Below are 21,444 nucleotides of genomic sequence, written 5' to 3'. Positions count from 1 at the left end.
ACCTAGTAATCCAAGCCAGGGTGAGGTAAATGCCATTACCACTCTTCGTTACGGCGAACCATCGACAATAATATCATTATGCGGGCGAGGAATCGGCCGGAAGCCACGACTAACGTCCTTGCAACTCCTACCTCGCAATAACCTATAGCGGACGAAGTTGTGCCATCAAAATCTACACCTACGTCCCTAGGAAAAGATACCATTGATCCTTATCGCGATTCCATCCAAAAGCTCCGTTTCCTGCCCGTTTGGTAAAGAACAAACATGGCGAACATTTTGATGAGATCCGTGAAACCTTCAAAAATTTGACCATAAACTTACCTTTCCTAGATGCGCTAAAGCATTTGCCCAAGCATGCCAAGTTTTTGAAGGACATGTGCACCACCAAGCGGCGTCACGAATGTACCTCAACAAAGCGTTCCTCACTGGCGGTTTCCTCGATTACCACTACCAATGGTGTGGTAAAGTACAAGGACCGTGTCGACCAACTATACCATGCGTTAGGCGACAAAGTATACCGCTATCTTGCACTTTTAGACCTAGGTGCTAGTGTTAACCTACTTCCTTACTACTTATTTAAGCGGTTAGGTCTTCATGAATTGAAACCTACCAATATGACTCTGCAACTTCGCGGATCGCCTCCATCAAGTACCCAAAAGGCATAGTAGAGAACGTTATAGTAAAAGTCCAAGATTTTTACTATCCGGTTGATTTTGTCATTCTAGATCTTGAAGTGGCTGTGACTCCATCCCTATCATCTTGGGGCGTCCTTTTCTTTGTAACAACGCCAACTCTCTCATAAATTGTCGGGACGGTTCAATGACATTGTCTTTCGGGAACCTTTCTGTCGAACTTAACGTGTTCAAATTAATGAAACAGTTTCCCGATCCTATAATGGAGGGCGAGATTAGCTTGGTTGATAGTCTGGAACATGATTATTTCACTAACTCTTTTCCCCCAGACGAGATACACCAATTTCTTTCTTTTGATAATCCGGAGTTTGACGATGACTCGTACATAAGGGATGTCCATGCGTTATTAGAGTCAGTACCACTATTTGACCCTAATGCTTCGGTGCAAACTAATTGATTAAGAAAAGAACGGATTAAGCTCTTTTCCATTGAAGATATGATCCCTCACGAATCCTTGATCCCCAATCCTCCAACTCGGTTTAAAACCTCTACCCCTGATTTGAAATGCGTGCATCTCGATCCCGATGGTAGTCACCCTATAATAATTTCTGCTCACTTGACTCTGGGACGAAGAGACCGCGTTTGATTCATGTCATTCGTGAACACCGCTCCGCTATCGGATGGTCCTTAGATGATATCAAGGGAATAGACCCTAGCATATGCGCATCGTATACATCTTGATGGCACAAAGACATCCACGAGAACCCAACGCCGCCGCTTAATCCCGCCATGAAGGAAGTAGTGGGAGAGGAAGTTCTACGTTTACTTGATCGCGGGTATCATATACCCTATCTCGGATAGTGGTGGGTTAGTCCTGTCCACGTTGTTCCCAAAAAGTCCGGCATTCAAGTTGTGCAAAATGAAAATGGTGAGTGCATCTCCACTCGCATTCCTTTGAAATGGAGAATTTGCATTGACTATCGCAAACTTAATGCCAGAACCGTAAAGATCACTTCCCTCTCCCATTCATTGACCGGATGCTAGAGCGTTTAGCGGTCATGCTTACTACTTTTGTTTTCTTGATGGCTATTCGGATACTTCAAATTGTCATTGATCCCGCCGATCAAGAAAAGACAACTTTCACGTGTCCCTTTGGAACCTTTGCATACAGACGAATGCCTTTTGGTCTTTGTAATGCCCCAGGCACTTTCCAACGCTGCATGCTTCACATTTTTAGTGATATGGTGGAACGTTATATGGAAGTCTTCATGGACGACTTTTCCATTTACGGAAATTCCTTTAACGACTGTTTATCCAACCTTTCCAAAGTTTTAGCGCGTTTGCGAGAGAGAAAAATCTGGTACTCAATTGGGAGAAGTGTCATTTCATGGTTACCAAAGGACTTGTTCTAGGTCATATTGTTTCAAAAGACGGGATAGAGGTTGATAAGGCTAAAATTGTTAAAATTTCTTCGCTACCCTTCCCACGTACAGTTCGGGATATCCGTGCCTTTTTAGGCCACGCTGGGTTTTACAGGAGATTCATTCAGGATTTTTCTAAAGTTGCTCGACCCTTAACCAATCTCCTGCTTAAGGATGCAGTATTCGACTTTAATTTCAATTGCAAACAAGCTTTTGATACTCTAAAAACCGCTCTGACTACCGCTCCTATTATTCAACCCCCTGATTGGTCTCAACCATTCGAACTGATGTGTGACGCTAGCGACTTTGCTATTGGTGCCGTGCTAGGCCAACGACGTGACGACAAACCCGTTGTCATTTACTACGCTAGTAAAACTCTTAACGACGCTCACGTAATTATTATACAACTGAGAAAGAGTTCTAGCTGTTGTCTATGCTTTGGATAAGTTTAAGCCCTACCTAGTTGGAACATCGACCATAGTATATCTTGACCATGCCGCAATTCGGTACTTACTCGCGAAAAAGGGCCTTAAAACAACGATTGTTCATTTGGATCCTTCTCTTACAAGAATTCACCACGGAAATCAAAGACAAAGAAAGGAACCGAAAATGTAAGTAGCCGACCATTTATCAAAGGCTGGTTGGTGACATCGATAGTGATTACGAAGTTTATCGGTGATTCCTTCCTGAGACGAATACTTGTACTCTATTTTCTCATCTCCATGAATGCGGATATCGTTAACTACCTAGATTCTTGAGGAAGTCCCCTCCTTTTGGTCGCGTCACGATCATAAAAGTTCTTATCAGCTGTAAAATATTATTTACGGGATGAACCCTACCTCTTTAAGTATTGTTCGACCAACTCGTTTAAATTATTTGCATTCCGGTGGGAACACTGCCGGCGTATTATCCTTTGCCATGAACAATCTTGCGGAGGTCATTTCGATTGAAAGAAAACTGCGGCCAAGGTGTTACAATGTGGTTTTCTTGGCCTACCCTTTTTCGCGATGCACCACGAACATTCCGTAGCTTGCATCGTTGTCAACACCTAGGTCGAATTACCAAGCGAAATATGATGCCCCTAAATCCTATCTTGATTGTGGAAATTTTTTGATGTTTGGGGCATTGATTTTATGGGACCCTTCCTATTTCTCAAGGTTTTCTATACATTTTAGTCTTTGTAGACTATGTGTCCAAATGGATTGAGGCACTTTCGCATGTCGCTCAAATGACCATAAGCTAATGTCGTAAGATTTGTAAAAGAAAACATTTTCTCGTTTTGGTGTTCCCAAAGCTATCATCGATTGATGGGGGTACACATTTTTGTAACAAAATTTTTGGGTTTTAATGAAGAAATATGGAGTTACTCACAAGGTTGCTACTCCATACCACCCACAAAGCGAGTGGCCAAGTGGAAGTCTCCAACGGAGAGATAAAGTCTATTACGGAGAAAGCTGTCAACCCATCAAGAAATTTGGTCTCTCCGCTTATCGGATGCCTTGTGGGCATACCGAGCAACATTTAAGACACTATAGGGATGTCTCCTTACCGCATTGTTTTGGAAAACCTTGTCATCATGCCCGGTTGAACTTGAGCATCGTGCCTTTTGGGCCATCAAAAGCCTCAATTACAATATCATCGAAGGCGGGAGAAGCGGAAAACGCAATTAAATGAGCTGGAGGAGATTGAGATTGATGCTTATGATCTCTCGAAATCTACAAAGCTAATATGAAAAGAGTGCCGCGACAAGCACATTTTCGTAAGGATTTCAAAATTGGCCAAAAAGTTTTCTTTGTACAACTCAGATTACACATCTTTCTGGTAAATTGAAAACCACGATGGTGCGGTCCTTTCATTTGTGTCAATTTGTGAAACATTATGGGGCAATCTCTTTGCTTAATCAAAAAAGATAACAGTGAATTTCAAGTCGATGGACAACGCCTAAAACATTACCACAATTACGGCTCACGGATGTTGAACGGACTCTTCTTGAGAATCCGGTTATACTGCCGACTAGATGTTTTGTTTGGCTTACTCGATCTTGTTTCTATAGAGGGTATGCCATTTTGGTAGCCGGGCCATCTTCTATCTTATGATCTCCAAAGTTCTTTTGAAGTGTGTGGTTGCAAAGTGGCCGGAACCTTAGTCCGCGAAAACTCTTTTCTGAGCGAGTATAAATGTCTTACGTAACCGCGAGCAAGCGTGCTTTTCGTTAAATGATGGGTACCTAAAATTTCACCTCCTTCCTTCTCTTCCCTTTTCTACTCTCTACCTCGTGAACTTCAGCTAATCATTTGGTGTAAGTCTCACTCATCCGCGAATAGGAAATGGTAAGTAGTTCTTTTGCTCGTAAGCCATCGGCTGAAGGATGGGCTGGTGTATGCATTGCCAAACACCCTTACATCTAGGCCGGACTTCCTATCCGATACTAGCCCGGTTTAAGGTATACTTTTGTCTAACACCAGGTTTCTTGCGGGATAATCTTCGTCGCGGCGCCCGTTTCTCCTTGAGGATGGGATTACTGATTCGTCTTGAGGATCGGCGTTAAAAGACTCACCGTTAAAAATATGTTTAATTTTGTTTACCTTTTCCCTTTGCATTAAGTTTTGCACATGGGATTCGTGTCAAACCTCGGATGTTGCATACTTGGAACACAAGCGGGCAATGGATTCCACCGGACCAACCCTATAATTGGTTACTTTGAGTCCGCAGAGGCGGTTTGAGGATAGCCGTATGTAAAAGGGCAATTTTATTAGGACCGTGGCGCGCGCGGTCGGGGATGGTACCGTCTACCCCAAACCCCCCATAATACATAGAGGTGAAGCCCGCAGTCGGCTGGATTGGGTTAAGCTCGAGCCGACATGACAATTGTCTCTATGATTTAAGATGGTGACTCCCCGGACATCCGGTGTTTTCGCGTATATCTCCCTTGTATGTAAATAAAACCTTTACACTCTCCTTTTCTAGTTTAAAAAAAAATTGTGACTTTCAAGAATGGCTCGTACAATTGGATAGAATTTTTTGTGCAAATCGTTTGATATCTCATGGATTCGGGAGTCAAGCGAGAAAGAGTGACATTAGATTTTTAGGTTTAAATCGGGCTTTTAAAGCGATTTGGCCATCAGGAGGTTTAAATCGGGCTCTCGACCGTCTCTTTGGCTTGAAGTTGATTTTGTGTTGAATTTTGTTTTGGTCAATTTGTTTGAAAGCGGGGATGTTTGCTCCATTCTTTGATCCACGAAATTGATCCTGGGGATGGGAGAGTTTGTTTGCCTTAGTTTAATGGAGGGCTTTATTCAAGTTGGTGATGAAATTTCGACAATGGAAGCTTTAATGGCGACCATTTTGGAGTCACCGTCGAGGTGTCCCGCGAAGTCACCGGTGTTGCTCTCGGGATCACGGGCATTCCAGCGATTATTGAAATGTCTTGACTTCGGCGGCGGTCCATTACCTGCGGACTTCTGACCCTAATGCTCGACAATGTCGAGGAAATTACAACATCGGCGGGAAATCTTGGCGTATCTCGGTCGCGATGGAACGAAGGGTATTGTGGTTCAATGGTTGGGGGCCGAGCGTCATTTGCTTTTGGAATCATCCGACATCAACAAGATCTTCCTCCATCTTGACCGGATCCTTTATTATTGCGAAAGGGTAACCGCATCGTTACCTTTCTTTTGATATTATCACATGCCACTCTTAGGTCGAAGCCCCCACTTGCCGATTTCTAGTAGCGCCAAGTCATGATTAATCACGGGTTTTGCTAGCGCCGCGTTGACTACTCCCTATACCACAAAATGATGAGAATATGCTTGTCTTCAAATCTTCATCACAGGACCAGGAACCCACAGCATTTAGGGCTGCCGAGCGTTTCGCGTAGGATCCTCTCACCCACATACTTTGATGATCTTGCCATGGTAAAGATCAGATCAATTGACCATTTTTCGTCGCGATGAAAGCGGTGATCGAAAACATGCACTCACTAGGTATCGATGAAGGCGTACCTTAGGCGAGTTATTCGATATGACCACTTTCTTGGTCGATAATGTGATATCGGCGGCGAATTCCGTAAAGTATGCCTCCATGGCGCATTTCAAGACAATATGCTTACTCGCCGAGAACCGGTTCAAGCGAATGCTCATCGCGAGCCAACATCGATTTTCCGGTGATGGATACTCTTGGTGATATCCAGGGGCGATTAGCCTCCACGACTAGATGCTTTTGCCGGACCATCGGGGACTCACAGTTCTTGTAGGGATTACGCTCACGGCTTTTTGGGGATCATCGGTAGCTATATTTATTTTCACGGTCTTGTATAATATTTTTATCCGGATGCTTTATTTATGTGTTTGCATTTTTCCAGCAATAGTAGATGGTTCCTAAATATTTCTTCTTGATATATTAGCTATATCTAATATTATAGTATATAGGTAGGAACATATATATTGGTAATAATAAATTTTATATATATATATATATATATATATATATATATATATATATATATATATATATATATATATATATATATATATATATATTTCACATGTCATTTCAAATTTTAGCTGTAACTAAGACAAACCCGATAATAGAAGGAAAAAAAAGCGGTCATGAACCACACAAAATTTTGAAAAGCGGAATTTTCTTTAAAAATAAGTTCAACTCTTCCTCCATATTCACTAATTTCATATTTTTCCCTCTACACTTCTTATTCTAAAAACATTTTTTAGATCTTCCTCCAAGGTCAAGATCATGGATGCACTAGAAAAGTTTGAAGCGGCCGGATTATTGATATGCTACACTCATTTTCATCTTTCGGTTGTTTTATTATAGTCATGTTGTTAATGTGACATATAGTTCTATCTAGTATTTAGGTTTGTATTTAATTCATAAATCATTATGATGTGTCTCCATACCGTTTGCGTTCTTACATCTTTTTGTGATAGTATATCTAAATTTTCCTTGTCCTTTACTTAATATATATATATATATATATATATATATATATATATATATATATATATATATATAAAGGGGCACTCCTTGTCACATACCCCATTCTTCTCATCCACACTACATCCATTTTCGCATATCTTAGAAGATACACGTGGTCTAACTACCCTGGCTGACACCTCGAAGCGTATTTTTACATTTTCGGATGGGTGCCTATTTATAACAAGGATAGACACCTCAAAAATTTAACTTCCCTTTTTCCAAAATAATTTTTCACCACTCCATCTTTAATGGCCCTCACTCGAAGTTTTGTGCTGAGCAAAATTTTATGGAAAATTTTCCAAAATAGTCTTTTTCATCCTTTTTTTGACAGCGAAATATTCGTCGAGGATGGTACCCTCTTTTACACCATAAGCAAACATTTTTTATCGAGGAGAATTGGTCTTGTTATTTTATAAAAGCGGTTATTTCCAAAGCGGACAATTTTTGTCGTGCTAACGGATCTGACATGAATTGACTATGGAAATCATCTACGATGTACTTCAAATTCCTATTACTATACAAACCAAAGGAGTACACCCGAGGGATTCACCTTTCGATAATATCCGAGCATCGATGTTTGCAACTATCCTTCCGGCGAATACTGGCCGGAAAAACCGTATTGTTTATCGGCGATCTTTGCAAAAGAACCAATTATTGTGATCAATGGGTAGCTCATAATGTCGTTAGCGCGTCTAAGACTTAGAAATAACCAAACCCTCCTCCATTTACTCAAAGGGTGTTGCGGACTTCGCTGCAATGATTTTTGCATTATTAAATTTCTGCGGAATGCGATCGCGTGCGGGAAAAAGGCAGCCCCTTTACCAACCATTGTGACACTTATCATGATACATTGGGGTTTTTTCTAGTACTTCTCCTCACACCTCTTGAGCGACTAACATTCTTACCATTCACTTTTCGGTATGTAGGAGCGGATTACGGAACCTCGGCGTTGCAAAGAACCGTGTCGGTGCGGGGAACCAAACGAAGATTGTTCCACCGACAACATCTTTCATGAAAATGCATTATGCAGCGTATTTAATCCCATGGAAGGGCTGCTTAATTCAACAAGGGGGTGATGACATTATTCAAAGCGTCGAACATTATTATCACCGGCCTATCTTGAATTTGGGACTGCGGACAATAAGCGAAGAGGAACAAGCACAATTCTACCCGCGACCACAACCGATTCTTGGCAAATCACACTCTCATAATGGAGAACCGCCGAGATTTACGGATGAAAGCAAAATGTTAGCAACGGGCTGTTGCCGCGGATTGGCGGCATAGAAAATCTTATAAGCGGATCCCTCCCACAAAAGGATCCTGCGCCGATTACTTGGGCCGATGAAACCATTTAAATTTTGCAATTTTATATTATTTATCATTTTCTTTTTAGTTTTTAATTTTAGGTATGGTAATTTGTTTTTACTTAATTATTCTCATCATACTCTAATATTTGTTTATCCTTGTCTAAGCGAGTCACATTTTTTCACACAATGGAAGCTCCAAAGATGATTCGAACAATCTTTCCATTCATTTGCTAAATTCTCCGGCATATGGACATCTTTTTCGGAGACTACATCACTCGAGTTGGTTGGAACTCTCTCATTTACACGGGCGGGCATACTCCCCGGGTTTGGCGGTTTATTTTTATGATAACATGGAAGATCTACCGGTATCGGGGTTTCCCTTTGAATGGGTTTACACTACGTATTGGTAACACCGAGCCGCGCTTTTATGAGCGGCGATTGGCTATGGCTCTAGACCTTCCTCCTCTTCGGCGGATCTCCTCATTGATACATGATAGAGAATGACCTTAATGACTATTCTAGGGAAGATTTTCTTTGCCCGGTATGGCGATGGCCTTGCCCGTATCAAAGAAAGCGTGCGAAGGCGGATGGCGAATTCACTATTCACTACTTGCATATGACCATGAATGTTGAGGCGCCATGTTATTTATTCTTCGGGAACATCATGGGAGATTGGCATTTTTCCACGGCATCAAAGGCATGTAAGACATTCCATGCATTGGCCCGATAACATACCACCTTCGACATTCTGAACTAGTAATTGAGAATCTTAAGAAGGCTTCGGTTTTTGGCAACACTATATATCCACGCCGATTCACGGCATGCGGGATAGTGAGGCGCGTGCTTCCACGAGTTGCACCACCTTTTCGGAATTTGGGTAAAGGTCGACTCTATGTGTCCAACAAAACAAGATAATTCATTCTTTTCGCGATTTGGGACATGGACCGCATACGCAGGGTATCTTAAGAAAGTTCGTTCTTTCCCTAACGATGATAAAATGATAGCTCATCTAGACAATGCAAAGAAGAGGAAGTGGAGTGAAGTTTGGAAAGCTATGATAGATTGGCGGGATCTGAAGGAATGACATTTCTATATGGGCGAGGCAAGGAGGGACTATCCCGGTTCAAGGATGGGGCAATGTGAGTTGATGCATGTACATATTTGTTTTACGTTTTGATGTAAAATAAATAAATAACCTAACGATGTGCTACTCTAACATTATTATCCACTTTTATGATGTATAATATATAGTGTGTTACAATAAATTTACGTGGAAGATGTCGACTTTATTTTTGCTCAAAAGCCTCTCGGGTATACTCTTTCTTCCTCTTAACACTTTGAGGACCGCGGTGTCCAACTGTTTGGGGGTGGTGAGAACCTTTTGCAAAAATTAGGCATGCATAGTTATATATAGTTTACTTAATGTCTAAATAAAAGCGTATTTAGTGACAAATTCGTTTCTCTTTCTATGATGAAAATATTTAGAAATCTCACCTAGCATCAAAATTAGGATTTGTTCTTAGAAACTTAATTTATCATTATGCAATAGTTTTACATCTTTTCATGAGCATTCATACGCGACTATCATTAAATGTATACGTGGTAAGTTTAAGGACCCGCGGTTAGATAACTTAGTTTTTCATATCTGTAAGAATCTAACAAAAGCACCAAAATGTGTGATATATGAGTAATGACACGGAGAGGAGTAGTTCTTCGAATAGAAGTTCACCGTCTACTTACTTGATCATTACCCAAATCCTGAGAATTTAGGCCTTCTTTGGATCGATATAGCCAAAAAATTCACACACTGTAAAAATTTTTAAAGCTAATTAATACATTGAACCTTTCATTAATCCTTACTCAAAAAAAAAATCATTACCCATCTATTAACCACAAATAAATAAAGCCTACCTAGATGATGAGTATGAAATAGGATGAAGTCTGAGAAAAATGAAGAGAAAAACCTTGTCACAAATCAAAAATCGGTTAATTGTTTAGGAAGAAAAGAAAAAAAAAAAAAAATATGTTTCCAAAAATCAAAAGAAATGTCAAGGTTAGAATTCCCCAAAAAAAATCAAATCAAAGGGAATACAAAATCTTGAAAAATCCAAGTATGGAAACCCATGTTAGAAGTAGGAAAGAAAATAAAGGATTCTCTAAGTATAAATATCTCGAAGACCTTATTCTCTCATACTTATCATTTTTGAACTTTCCATTCCATTTTTTTTCTACACTACCACCTAAGCCCCATAACACCTAATAAAGACCTCTAGCTCGATTAGGAATAGGATAGTGTGATAATAAGTAGTAGTTGTGACTTCTCGCCTCGGCTCCTCATTGTCATTGGTATGTGAAGCGTGTACCCATTTGCACCTTTGGAGATAGCAAAAGCTTGAGTGGAAAAATAAGAGAAATTGTGTTTCGACACATACCTATGAGAACCTACTTAAGGACACTATCAAAGGATCGAAAGCGGCCCTGCTTTCGTATTACATTTCATTATTAGATCTTTGCATGCATGCTCATGCGTAGATGTTTGATTAATGTATGTATATTAACTTGAATTTGAAAAAGAATAAAATCCTTGTTTCCCGCTAGTGAGATGTCTAGATACACGAGATTAATTAAGGAAACAAGCCTTTATTCTTGAGTCGTTGTAGTATAAATGAAGTTTGTGAGTATCTTCATGGAAAACTCTCCGCGAGGGCTATAACTTCGTCCACCTAGGAATTCCTAGTGGTTCAAGGCCTTGTTGCATACGGTCAATCAACCGCGCTCTGTGAAATGAGATTTAGCTTAGGACAACACATTTTGACCACTTATCGTTTTAATGTCTCTTCTTTGCTTGGGACAAGCAAAGTCTTTGTTTAGGGGGTGGTGTGATAAGCACCAAAAAGCTGTAATATTAAACCCGAGAGACATAGCATTTTGGTGATTATGTGTTTAATAATCATGTAATAATTATATTTTTTACCGTACTTTTGTAGGATTCCGCAATTAAAATAAATATAGTGATAAAACATGCATCGTGAAATGCGGGAATATGGGAATAATTGAAGTTTCCCGCTCGACCCCGTGAAGCCCAACAAAGCCCGACTAAAACCCGAAGTTTCAAAGAAACGAGAACCGGTCTTGGAACGGGTCCACATATAAAAAGTAACAAACTTCGAAGCTCGGGAAAATCGGATAAATCTAGAATAGCGGCGTTGGCTAGTGAAGCTACCAAATCTACAGAAATCACTGGGAATATTTGGAATTCCCTCAATTCCGTGAAATGACAAAGCGACTAGAGCGAAGTTTCCAAAAGAACAAAACCGGTCGAAGCGGGCCCGTATATAAAGCGGGGAAACTTAGAAGCTCAAATCGGATAAATCTAGATGCGGCGTTGGCTAGTGAAATTTGCCATAGCAAACCCGGCTGACGAACTTCTGCTAAAAAGGACAAAAAGTAAGTAAAAGCATAAAATGGTTGCCTTGGACACACTAAGTGGACAGCTCTCTTGGGCCCGAAGGCATGATGAGTCGGCATAAGGCGGTGCAAGGATGGTTTCAAATTGATACCACTTTGGCAAGAGAGAAGACCGCGTACTAATTCAAACCCGGTGGTTTGAATTGACATAAGCTAAAACAAAACCTTAAATCGGCCAAAAGGACAAAATTAAAGCGGGTTAAAAACAAAGTTTTGTTTGAACCATTCAATTAGCATAAAACAAAATCTAAAACATTCACGGATCACTCACGTATCGGCTATATATATATGAAGGGTCGCTTCATTATTACCCTTGACATATTAATGCTTTAGCTTCGCCTAGTTAGATTTTTTCTTGATACTTACATTTTGCCATTTCCATTTTAGCGGCTTAAATCATGAAGTTATTTTTACCTTAATAGCGGTCATTTTTTTCTAGTTTAATTCTTGTCTGTATTTATTTACTTAATGTATACAAGTTTTATTATTCCTTCTATGACCATGAGCTAATCCCCCTACCGTGGGGAGGGTTATCTTGCTTCGTGTGAAAATCGGATTGACTTCGTTAATATTCTAGAATCACTACTTAGGAATTAGGCATAGAATTGACATCCGGTCCCCAAAATGGTGAGGTCGTACAAAGTTGGATGGCGATGCTCGGTGCGGTCGTAGCGCGACTTCTACAGTGTCGGGCAACTCTCGGTCGTCGGTGATGTGAAATCGAGGCGAGCTGAAATAATATACCGGAGATGCGGTATTATTAAAACTCCTTATACTAGTGAAATCGACCTAGAGATGTGGGCATGCACTAGGGATCAATACTCGGCGTCGTCTCGAAAGCGAGGCGAAGTAGAGATGTAGTGCGATGGAAATATAAATTGTTGAAAAATGATTCTTGCATGAGTATGACTAACTCTCTCCCTGTTTCTCTATTTTTGTTTTACATCTATTCGCCCGTAGTAATTTACATTATTTGTATTACCGTTATTTTAATTAAACCAACTAAAAGAAACCTAAAAATCCTACTTCACAAAAGTTGTAATTCGGTTGTGAACCTATCCGGATTTAAGGTTTGGGCGATCCCTTTTCGACTATCCTACCAAACCCGTGAGTAAGGTAAGCTTGACTAAAAGCGTCACGACAATACGGACGTTGGACTTTGGAGAGTTAGGACTTGGACTTGGGTGTGGACCTCGGACTTTGGGTATAGACACCGGACTTAAGAAAATAAATGGCGAAAACCAATAAGCGTCGAGAATAAATCGTGTTTAATCCGGCTCTAATCCTGCAAGAGATTTGGGAGATGAGAAATAAAAGCTAAGTTTGAGGGCAAAAGCCCAACATATAGAGTCTCTTGAGGAGAGCATATGCTAAGTGGAGCGAGGAGTCTCTCAAAGCTTACGGTGAGAATCGGGGAGTGGTTTCTTCTAACTTCGCCCATCTCACTCTCTAAGACATGGCTTGATACAAATAACAATTCTATTTTCCCCATAGTGGAAGCTAACACTATTTGAATTCATTTTGATCTTGCCTATTATAGGACTCGAGAATTGCAGCAAAGGGGAGACTTGTCTTAGGATAGGGAAGGAATGCTATTGGGAGGCGACTACTCGATGTTTTGAAGTTGGAAGTCTGCGAGAGGGAGGAGAGATGGTGGCGTTAGAAGTGGCCGCCAAACTAGCTAGGACCATAGGAAGTTTGTCTTATGCTGTTTGAGGGAGTCGTCAAGTCATTTTCATTTTGGGTGTACAGAACTTGAAGCGATCAGAACTTCGATGGAAAGTTATAACCTATTAGATATATGATTCAAGGTTTATGTCATCCTTTAGTTTTTTGTCGGTTTATTTGGATTAGTAGACAGTTTAATGGTGAAGCTTACAAACTGGCTAGGTGGGCTTTCCATAACCAGGATGTGAACTCTCTGCCCACTTTTCTTTTGGACAGTAGTACTGTATACCTTTAATGCTTTGATGAATATAAAACATGTTTCTATGGAAAAAATAATTCTAAAATATATTTCAATTTTCAAAAGATTGAAAGATTGAAAAATTGAACTAGCAATTCAGTTCTAGTTATTTTTCTTCGATAAAACATTTCAGTTCTAATTAAAACTAACAAGAATATCTGTTTCCATTTTCAAAAGCTCGGAAAGGGCATGTCAAAATTTGCCAAAAATAACAATATCTAAAAAGAGGAAATTATCTATATCCTTTTTACTAAAAAATCTATCGCTATCGTTTGGGAAAGTACTGTACTTGCATATTATATGTCGGCACGACTCTGACCAGCATTATACGGAGTTTCTGACTTAAGAGTGTTGAAATTTCGAAAATGTCAAAACTCAATAGTAACATATTTTTCAACTCCATCTTAAATAGTACCTTTACCCCGTTACTTTTGTGGTCTCTGTCAGTCAGGCTTTGGTTCTTCCGATTTCATCTCTGATCAAATCTAATAAACACCACCAACACCTCTTCTAAAAACAGATCCATCCTATTTTTTTTTTTTTTTTTGGTTTCTAAGATGTCGTCCAGCACAATGAGGAAAGCGATCAGGGCAGTAAAAGACCAAACAAGTATTGGAATAGCAAAAGTAGCAAGCAATACAGCACCAGATCTAGAAGTAGCCATAGTCAAAGCCATGACACATGACGACGACCCGACGGACGAGAAATATATCCGTGAAATTCTAACACTTACTTCTTATTCAAGAATGTATGTCAATGCTTGTGTAGCTGCTATATCGAAACGCTTGGGAAAACACGGGATTGGGTTGTTGGATTAAAAAGCTCTGATGTTAGTTCACAGGCTTTTAAGTGAAGGAGATCCTGTGTTTCAACAAGAGATTTTGTATGCTACGAGGAAAGGTACGAGGTTACTTAATTTGTCTGATTTTAGAGATGAGGCCCATTCTAATTCTTGGGACCATTCTGCTTTTGTACGGACTTATGCACTGTATCTTGATCAGAAGTTGGAGTGTTTAGTTTATGAGAAGAAACGACAAGGTAGTGGTGGTGGTGGTGATGATAGGTTTGGTGGAAGGCGAGACGAGCCTTATAGATCGGGTAGTGGAAGTGGGCATGATGATAGGTTTGGTGGAAGGCGAGACGAGCCTTATAGATCGCCACCTGGAGGGTATGGTGGAGGGTTTAGAGATGATTTTGGTGGGTATGGAACAAGGCCACCTCCGAGATCGAGGTCTTATGGGGATGTGATTGAAGCCGGCCGTGGTGGTGGTGGTGATGATGAGAGGAAGAAAGGGCCGGTGACACCACTTAGAGAGATGAAGATGGAGAGTGTATTGGGGAGGATGAGTCAATTTCAGCGGTTACTTGATAGGTTTCTGTCTTGTCGTCCGACGGGTTTGGCGAAGAATAGTAGGATGGTTATGATTGCATTGTATCAACTTGTTAAGGAAAGTTTTCAGCTTTATGCTGACATTTGTGAAATATTGGCTGTTTTACTTGATCAGTTTTTTGAAATGGAGTATTCTGATTGTGTTAAGGCATTTGAGGCTTATACTAGTTCTGCCAAGCAGATTGATGAGCTTGTCGGGTTTTACAATTGGTGTAAGGATACGGGTGTGGCAAGGTCGTCTGAGTTTCCAGAGGTGCAGAGGATTTCCGACAAGCTTTTGGAGACTTTGGAAGAGTTTGTAAGGGACAGGTCCAAGAGAACAAAGAGTCCAGAGAGAAAAGTGGAGGCCTTACCTGCTCCTCCTCCGGAAGAAGGAAGAGGTAGAAGTGCAAGACATGAGCGAAATCAAAGCTTCCTGCACCAGAGAATTATACTCCACGCCTCCACCTCAACCTGAACCCAAACCCCAAGTAAAGCTGGAGACAGGGGATTTTACTGAATTTAGCAGATGATGCTGTTTCAGCTGAAGATCAGTCCAACAGGTTGGCCCTTGCCCTGTTTTTCTAAACCAGCTGCATCTGGTACTAATGGATCATGGGAAGCATTCCCTTCCAATGGGGAATCTGAAGTTACTTGGCCTGGCAGACACCTGCAGCTGAGACTGGGAAGCGGACTGGGAATTGGCCCTTGTTGAGTCAGCGAAAGTAACTTATCCAAGCAGAAGGCTGCAATGGGTGGTGGATTGGACCCATTGTTGCTGAATGGCATGTATGATCAAGGGACAGTAAGGCAGCATGCGAGCACATCCCAATTAACTGGAGGGAGTGCAAGCAGTGTAGCAATTCTAGGGCCTGGAAAGACCAGTGCCCCAGTGTTGGCACTCCCTGCTCCTGATGGGACTATCCAGGCTGTGGGTCAGGACCCATTTGCGCATCACTAACCATACCTCCACCATCGTATGTACAGATGGCAGAGATAGAGAAAAAACAGCAGCTTCTTATGCAGGAGCAACAACTGTGGATGCAGTATGCAAGGGAGGGAATGCAAAGGTCAAGTTAGTTTGGCCAAGATTGGGGGTGGTACCTATGCCCCTGGTCAACCTGTCATGATGCCGTATGGGATGCCACCAGTAAATGGAATGGGACCAAGTGGATATTACTACACACGATAATGATTTTTCTACCTGCATGAATCACTGGTTGATGCTGAACTGTTTTACATTCTTTTTTCTTTTTGTACTTTTCTATATATCTACTTTAATTGTGTTTCTCCATTGTACTTGTTTATGAACTCGCGACTAGTAAGGCAGAGTGGAAAGCGTGATAAGAGATTATGTATCAATTCTTATAGTGCGCTTGTTGATTGTAAAGGGAATTTTTTTCCTCTTAAAAAGAAAAGAGCGTGTGTTTTTATCCATTTTCCTACTCCGCTTTGATTTGCTTTCACATATTCTCATGGAATGTAAGAGCTAATTTATTTTTAATGAAAATAAAGATGGTGTGAATTATTTTTTTGTGTAAAATCTCAAGTGGAGACCTATCATTGGTCGGAATCTGTCAGAAGTGTGTGCGTGCTGTTAGTATATCAAGAACTGGAACTCATGTTGTTTGCTGGCGTTCCATTACATTGCTTGGAGATGCAATAATTAAAGTAAGTTAACAAGCTGCTGCGCAGATCCTATTCAACTATTGAATGCATTCCGAATTTTTTCATACATCTGCTTTATATTCTCCTTCATAAATCATAAGATGTTTATGCTATTTTATTTACTCTTCTCAAGGATTGGTCGGACTTGGATGATTCACTTTTCTCGGGTAAAGCAGTTTCTGGTGGCATTATAATCGTTGTAAGCATACATTTAGTTACAGTTTGATTTTCCAAGTGTTGCGAATTCGGATTTGGTTTATAGCAAATTAACATAGTGTGCAGTAACACCATTTTGTTGAATTAATTTTCTTTTTCCATTTCTTAGATATTATGTGTAGTCGATTGCTCTATTTTAGTACCTGCTAAAACAGTGTATACTGTCTGATAGACTGATATGACATGGATCTTTAGATTATTTTTAGACACTTTTACCTTCTTCTTTCAGTCATTTATAGCTCCCCAAGAAAATGAAGGAGTAATCTAACGGATAATAGCTGAGATTATACAAATATACCCTTAGTTTTTTGTTTGTTTTCTGTTCCAATTACATAACATGGTTGCTGAAGTCTTCATGAAAGTTCAGAAATTTAAATTACTTATTTGGAGAGTTTTTTTATTAGTGATAAAAATTGTTGCTTTAGCGCTTTGGTATTAAAAAGTATCTTTCTCATGATAAATCTCCATCATTGATAAGTGAACTGGTTTTTACTTTTGGGTTATTTGTTTCTTTGTTAATTTGTGTTTGAAAGATCAACTTTGGGTGGTAGGGTTGGAGGTGATCTTTGGGTGATTAAAAACGTTTTCAGGGTACCCACAAAAAAAGTATTATAGAGGAACAATGCTTGTAGATGTAGTATATTCATTAAGAGCACATTCAACGAACTTGAAGATGCACCTTTGATAGTCTGTTTATGTCAAATACTTGTATGTGTAGTTTATTTCTGGTGTATTTACTTGCTAAAATTTTGTAATCGTACTTGGGGACTGCAAGATTTCGTGAGATCTACTGGTATCCAAAATCTTGATTTTTGTGCTGCCTCAAAAACAGTTTAGAGTTTAAGAGTCAGCAAGAATTTTTTTTTGTAACGCGTTTTTGGTGGGAAAAACCAGATCATAGTTCTCTGGAACCTCAAGGATCATTCTTCTAGTTCTGCCCATCTCCCACTTCCATCAAAGTGAATTGAAGTTCTCCTGGGAGAAGTGGAGTTGATGCTATGCTATGAAAATAAGTCTATTTTATTAGAGCTAGGGTTTGGAAATAATGCAATTCAATCTTAATCAATCAATACAAATTTATGTTAGAGGGGGCAGTTGTACATTTTTTCAAAGAAAAAACTTTTAGGAGCTCATGCAAATCTTTTTGGGGGGAGCATTCTTGGCGATGTTCTATTGTTCTTTTCTTTTTTGTCTTTTTGTTTGATTCTAATTGGTAACATCAAACATGTGATCATATATACCTTTTTAGGAGTCTTTCTACTGAGCTACTTGGTCTTGATTTTGGTGGCTAAACTCGTGTTTTCTTGCATACACTTTGTGCAATATTACTAATAATCGACAATGGTTTTAGTGGCTTTGAAATAGGTATTAGTAGACATGCTCTTTTGAATGTCAGTATATTTTTTAATTGCTATATTCCGGGATCTTGTAGTTGATCTAATAGACTAATACCTTTACTTCTATTTTTGGATAATATTGTGCCTATTGCAGAATACCTCCTTGCAATGTTGATCTGTCTTAGTATCTGTCTGAATGTTTGAACATGCATTTAATTGGGTCCTGGAAGAGAACCCTGGTCATTTTTTGCGGTCTGGTTATGTTGATACACTCTTCTCGATTTTGGTTTTACTTTTTTGTTTTTTTTGTTTTTTTGCCTTCTCATACGTTGTTGTTGCTGTCTATTAGGGCACTAATAATACAGCACTTGGCGAGTTTATGTATACTTGGACGAGGGCATCAATCCAGCCTTCCAACCCCAGACTAGGCGACAGAATTGAAGTTTGTAGCTTGGAAGGAGCTTACAATTCAGTAATCCATCACTCAGTTTTTTGTGCTTTTATAAAGTAGGCTGTTAGGCACTGCTTGCTTTTAGAATAAGGTCGAAGCATCCATGGAGATAGACATGGAATGGAATTAAACTACTGTACGTTGTTGTATGGGAAGAGTGGTTCAAGACGATTTATCTGATTTTATTTTTTCCTCTCTTTTTAGTGTTCCAACTCTATAAAATCTGTCAGAAGTTTCCATTACACATCCTTTTACATTATCGCTATAACATGGTGGACATCCTTGAGTTGATGTTCAACATTTCCAACACATCCTTTTACATTATAACTTAAAAATAGGTAGTACGTACTACGTATTGAATCCAAAGCAATGTGTTCGACCTCAGTCCGGGTCTATACACATATTTCTCAATGATTGATATAATTTAAGTTAAAAAAAAGGAGTTGATATCTTCGAATCGTCTGAACGTGGTATGTGGCCGTCACTATGCTTGACGGTACCCCTCAGAGTGGTGGTCATTCTTGGAATGATGCTTTTTCAGTAGGTAATTCTGGAAACTTACAGTAAAAGGAAGACTGTCAGGTTGGATTCTGCATCGAAGAAGTTACAAAGGCTTCTCACTAACACATCATACAGATCAAAGCAAAGTGCTTTCCTGCACGCTTCACTCCCTCAAGTAAATAAAAAAAGATTCATCATGGTTTGGCAAGGTATGTTACATATACTACCTCTCATCATAAAAACTCAACTTGGCATGTGGGTACATGTATAAATATTAATCTTTGGAATGATGTTTGGATACTAGCTAACCTAAAATTCAAAGTATTCACTTGTTTGATACTAATCTGCAGGACTCCTTGCGGGAACTTAACAAAAAATGTGTAAGTCTCACGTATAATAAACTATGAACACACAACACTCTTACCCCTTCACTTGACTCATTATCGGTTTTTTGGAAAAACACAAATTCACCGAGAGAGGCTTTACTAGCATGGAAGCTCTACAATAATGTAGTCCCAAACCGGAGATCATTTGGCAACAATCATATATATACCTGACAAGAGTTGTATGCTATGTGGCTCTCCGTTGAAAGTATACATCATCTACTTTTAGAATGTACATTTACTAGAGCTCTTTGGTACCAATCCCTTGGCTCATCAAACTTGATAAATTTTAGCATCTTCAAGTTAGAGAATTGATCAATTTGTGGTTTAATCCACCTTCAGACTGGCTGATAAACAATGAGACTTGGATAAGATTTTGTTTGCTATTGTATTCCAATATTTGGAGAGAAAGGTGTTCTATGTTTCACAACAAATCAATTCCGTCTTTATTTAGAATTTCAAAAATCATTAATAGTTTCTTTTCTAAACCTAGAAATCATATAGTGCATACCAAAATCAATAAGATTCCTATATATATATATATCTGTGAAATGGAAAGCACCACCTCAAAGCTTTAACAAGCTGAATGTGGATGCTAATTATCATATCATAGGTAACAGAGTTGGCTTTGGATATGTATTGAGAGATGAAAAGGTGTTTTCATGGTCATGGGTATTGATTATGGATTAAAAGATCTAACAGATTAGTAATGCAGAGGGACTACTCAGTTCTCCCTCAAATGGTGCGAGGGCACCTAACTACAAACTTAATAGTGGAAATGGATGCAAAAGTTGTAACAAACTTCTTACAATGGAAGCCATCGAGTATAGAGTATAGGATGGAAATCAAAAGGAATACTATATGATGCAGCTAGCTTTTGGAAAGTTTTGGGAATCTAAATATATGTTATGTACACAGAAGTGGAAACAAAGTAGCACACCTATTAGCTAATCCTTTGCACTAAAACTCGGTCCTATAGCTCGACAACTAACCCTCCATCTTAGCTTGTAAATGTTCTAGAGGTGGATTATCAAGATGTATTAAGTTATTAACTAGTGTACGGTCTAATATAGTCCCAATATATTTTGATTTCGATAAGATTTGGAATCATCAATATTTTTATGTTGTATTTTTCCGTTTCTTTTAAAAACTGAAATGCAGAATTCTGACATTCTGTTTGGAATTGTGAACACTAGTATAAAGAGAAGTGTGAAAAAAATAAAATGAAACTATGTTACCTTTGTTTCATGAACCGATAAACTTTATTTATTCGAGAGCACTCAAAATTGTATCTTTGAAACTTGTTAAATTAGTACACTTTGAACGGTATAATAAATTAATACAAAATGGGATTAAAGGAAGAATACTCTTTGGCGCATTGAAAACAACTTGCAACGCCATACGCCATGTGTTTATTATATACACTTGTATTGAGTCCGACTATGCAATAACCGGTTATTGGATTGAATCTCCGTAATCGTGTTTGAAATGCATGCCACTTGTCCCTCAATTTAACAGGAAAATATCTCCGCCACTCTCTGTTTCCTTTTTCTTATCTCACTTTCATCTTAATTTATTGTTTGTTTCCAATGCACAGGCATTCCAATGTGCACCTAATCTCAGCCCCACATCTGATTTTTTGTTGGAAAATCCATGATTCAATACAAACTTGCTAACCGGATAAACTGGTTTGAGAAAAAACAAATACATGAAATACCAAATTTACCCAAAAC

The 21,444-nt window shown here is 39.4% G+C and overlaps 1 long non-coding RNA gene and 1 pseudogene across 1 annotated transcript; both read left to right on the top strand.

Moving 5' to 3' along the window:
- The first annotated feature begins 14,204 nt into the window (after positions 1–14,204).
- On the top strand, positions 14,205–16,689 carry LOC147510063 (putative clathrin assembly protein At4g32285 pseudogene; annotated as a pseudogene).
- Positions 16,690–18,197: 1,508 nt separating this feature from the next.
- Positions 18,198–19,066, top strand: LOC147510062 (uncharacterized). Its single transcript, XR_015218730.1, has 2 exons — positions 18,198–18,628; positions 18,726–19,066. It is a non-coding gene; the product is annotated as an uncharacterized LOC147510062 (long non-coding RNA).
- The last annotated feature ends 2,378 nt before the right edge of the window (positions 19,067–21,444 follow it).

This window comes from Coptis chinensis, chromosome 3 (genome assembly GCF_015680905.1).
Source record: "Coptis chinensis isolate HL-2020 chromosome 3, ASM1568090v1, whole genome shotgun sequence".
NCBI lineage: Eukaryota > Viridiplantae > Streptophyta > Magnoliopsida > Ranunculales > Ranunculaceae > Coptis > Coptis chinensis.
Note: the sequence above shows the minus strand (reverse complement) of the source record. Positions and strands in the feature narration are given on the sequence as shown.